Source organism: Phalaenopsis equestris, unplaced genomic scaffold, assembly GCF_001263595.1.
Source record: "Phalaenopsis equestris unplaced genomic scaffold, ASM126359v1 Scaffold001171, whole genome shotgun sequence".
Classification (NCBI taxonomy): Eukaryota; Viridiplantae; Streptophyta; class Magnoliopsida; order Asparagales; family Orchidaceae; genus Phalaenopsis; species Phalaenopsis equestris.
Window position 1 is genome coordinate 142,321 of NW_018165610.1, and position 4,069 is coordinate 146,389.

Here is a 4,069-nt window from a genome sequence, read left to right on the forward strand (position 1 = left end):
ATTTGGATAATAGCAGATTTAAGCTCAAATGAATTAGCCACTACAGTAAGTTTTTGAATACTACAATGAAGTTCATCTACAGCAGGGTTGGCATAATCTCTTTAAGGTTTAAACTCTTGATGAATTTCAGCATTATGATCGTTCTGATCTGCCATTTCTGTAATTTTTTTAGATTTTTCATGATTTTTAACATTGTTGGTTTTTCTGATTTTTCTAATAGTTATCTTTAATTCAGAATCGTAGGGCACTAGTCCTTCAGAACCTAAACCACGCATACACTAATGATACACCAAAAATATATGCATTTTTAGACCTATATTTTATAGTTATTTTTGGTCATAATGCACTTTAATAAAAGGTATTTTGATGTTTTCTTATAGGTTGTTGATTTTTAGGGCTTAAAGTAACCAGGCAGCGGATGAAATTTGGAGTCAAAAGGAAGTTTCTGAGGAAATACTCAGAGCCGACAGCGCCAAGGCCAGCATCGACAGTGCAGAATCACCAAAAGTCGGAGGATTTTACTCAGCGTCGACGATGCCAGACTAGCGTCGACGGTGCCAAAGGCAGTTCAAACCCCGTTTCTAGAAGGTTTGATGTATTTGGATAATTTTTGAAGAGTTTATGGAGACACCTCTTGGAGAACAAACCTTGGACTTTATCTGGGGTCAAATTTCATCAGAAAAGGGGTTCCTCTACGTTCCTTTTTCGCTCCACAACATTCCACCACGCCACATTTTCATAATCCATCTTCATTCCACAACCATATTGGTGTCAATTAGTAATTTTTCTTTCATACTTTAGAGTTTTTGTGGTGAGGTTTATTGTGAAACTTTCTATAAGAGTGTTGGAGAAGGAGAAAAGTGAGAGAGTTCTTCTTGCTGCATTTATATGGAAAGGCTACAAACAATTTGCGAGAAAAGTGAGAGAGTTCTTCTTCCTGCATTTATATGGAAAGGCTACAAACGATTTGCTTGAGAAAGAGTTCTAGATATGTTTGTTTATTTATTTAGTGTTATATGAAATTTCATTTATATATGAAATTTGTATTTTGTCATATCTTTCTCATGAAGTCTGAGTAGTTCCCACTATCTTCCCCCTAGTCTAAGATATGATGAAATGAAAAGATAAAATGAATGTGCCATAATTATAATATAAAATAAATTGTGATTATTTTTCAACTCTTAACTTAATTTACTTTCCAATTTAGCCAATTGATTTGTTAAGATTTGTTAAAATATGTTAATTTGTTAAAATATGTTATGAAACATATGATCCATGAAATGGAGTATGAGTTCTACAACAGAGTGAGGGTCACATTTGATTTTATGAAGGAGGAATTCGTTAAAGAAATGAAGTGCAAATAAATAGGGAAATATTCTTTATTGGGTGTAGAATTGGACAACCTTTAGGGTGACATACTAAATTCCCTAATTTGGTCTTAGTGTTTAAAAACTAAAGTGAGAGTTAGCCTTCAGGTAAAGAAAAGTCGGTAATCTAGAGTGGGAGCCGACATCCTCCAGCTTAGCCATAGATTTAGGGATTAAACCTAAGATTAACCAATGATTTTCTATGCACTGTATTAGAGTAGAAAAGTAAAATTGCTCCTATTTGGCACAATACATATTATAAACATTTATCTCATCTCATTTCACCAGAATTTCATTGTAGTGGGAAGGATGCATTTTCACATAAGAAATATTCATTACGTAAACATAGTTAGTAGATTAGTAGTTATGATTCAAAATTTGTATTTCCATTTTGTTAATAGTTAAGTAATCCAATTTGTTAAATATCTCAACATTTGAAAATAGTGATAGTGATTTCGTTTGATTTTCTGTAAATTTCCCGTTAAATTTTATTCGTTAAATTTTATTATTGTTAACTTACACCTTCCCCGTGGGATCGATATTTGTGGCTTAAATAGAAGGTCCATTATTACTTGATAACGATACACATACTTGCGTAGAATCCCATTATTAATTGTCTATGATTCTATATATCTTTTACACAACTTACTTTTCATATAAGTTTCAAGATAAGTTTCAAGTTTTTGGCGCTATAGTGGTGTCAATTTCATAAATCCTTACATATCAAAATTGGGATCAAGTTTTTGGCATCGTTGTCGAGGAAGGTAACAACTAAATTTAAAAAAAAAGAAATTTATTTAAGAGTTTATTTTTAAAAAATTTTATTTTGCTTACTTTATATGTTAATGTGAAATATTAGATCTGAAGGTTTAGTACCTTATGATTTAGAATTAGAACTTATTATTAGAAAGATTTGAAAACAACAAAGAGAATTTAAGAATTGAAAAGAAATGACAAATATAATAGAAAATCCAATAAATAAGAACCGACAAAGACTTTTAAAAGATTATGCAAATTCGACAGCAGATGAAATTCATTTAACTATTTAAAATCCCGATGTTGCTGCTAATTTATTGGAGCATAAACCTGCTATTATCCAAATGATAAAAAATAATAAGTTTGGAGGATCACCTACTGAAGATCTTAAGTTACATCTTACTAGTTTTCTTGAAATTTGTGCTACATTTAAATATGACGAAGTGTCTAATGATGTTGTTAGGCTTAGACTTATTCCGTTTTCATTAAGGAATAAAGCCAAGGATTGGTTAAATTCATTAGCACCTAGATCTATTAGAACTTGGGGAGTACTATCGTTAAAATTCTTGGCTAAATATTTTCCACCCTAAAATACTACTAAGCTTAGAAATTATATTACAACTTTTTGTCAATTTGAAGGGGAATGAATATATGAAGCCTGGGAAAGATTTAAAGATTTTTTTAGAAATTGTCCGCACCATGCTTTACCAGATTTGTTAATAATTCAAACCTTTTAAAATGGATTAGTAGGATCATTAAGATCTATTATAGATGCTGTTGCGGGTGGATCATTAATGTCAAAACCTTTTGATGAAGCATATTCTTTAATTGAAGAAATGACTACTAATAATTTTCAATGACCCTCTGAAAGGGTAAATCCTAAGAGAGTAGCCAGTATTCATGATTCTGAAGCAATGTCTATTTTTGCATCTCAAATTGCTGTTATTTCTAAGAAGATTAATCAAATGGAAAAGCTTTATGTGATTTTTATGTGATTTAGGTATTTAGGTGTGAGTATCAATCTTATGCCCTTATCAATTTTTAAAAGTTTAGATATGGGAGAAATTTCCCCTGCTACTGTAACTCTTCAGTTAGCTAACCGGTCAATAACTTATCCAAAAGGAGTTATAGAGAAAGTATTAGTAAAAGTGGATAAATTTATTTTCCCTGTAGACTTTCTAATATTTGATCTGGAGGAAGATAAAAAGATACTTATTATTTTAGGTAGAACATTTCTTGCAATAGATGTACAAAAAGGAGAATTAATAATAAGAGTTAATTATCAAGAAGTAAAATTTAATATAGCAAAAGCTATGAAATATCCTACAACAGAAAAAGATAATGAATGTTTCAGGATGGAATTAGGTGATTATCTAAGTAATGAAAATTTTAAGAAAGAATTTGAAGATGAATTTAAGCAAGGAGAAATTTTTTAGAATGGAGATGAAATTAAAGAAGAAGAATTGAATTATATTCAGGGCCAATTTGAGACATTAGACTTGTTGAAAATGATAGTAAAAATCTTATCCCTTCAAGTTTTAAACTCGTGAACTTGAATTAAAGATATTACCTACCCATTTAAAGTATGTATTTTTAGGAGAGTCATCTATATTGCTAGTTACTATAAAGTTAATAGAAATGTTGAAAAAGTATAAAAATGCTTTTGGATGAACTTTAACAAATATTAAAGGAATTTGTCCTTCAATTTGTATGGACAAAATTTTATTAGATGAACAATATGAACCTAAAGCTGATCCTTAGAGAAGATTAAACCTAATAACGAAAGTAGTTGTTAAAAAAGAGATTTTAAAATGGTTAGAAGTTGGAATTATATATCCTATTTCAGATAGATCTTGGGTAAGCCCAATTCACTGTGTCCTGAAGAAAGAAGTGACTGTTGAATAAAATGAGAAAAATGAATTAATACCAATAAGTCAAGCAACTGG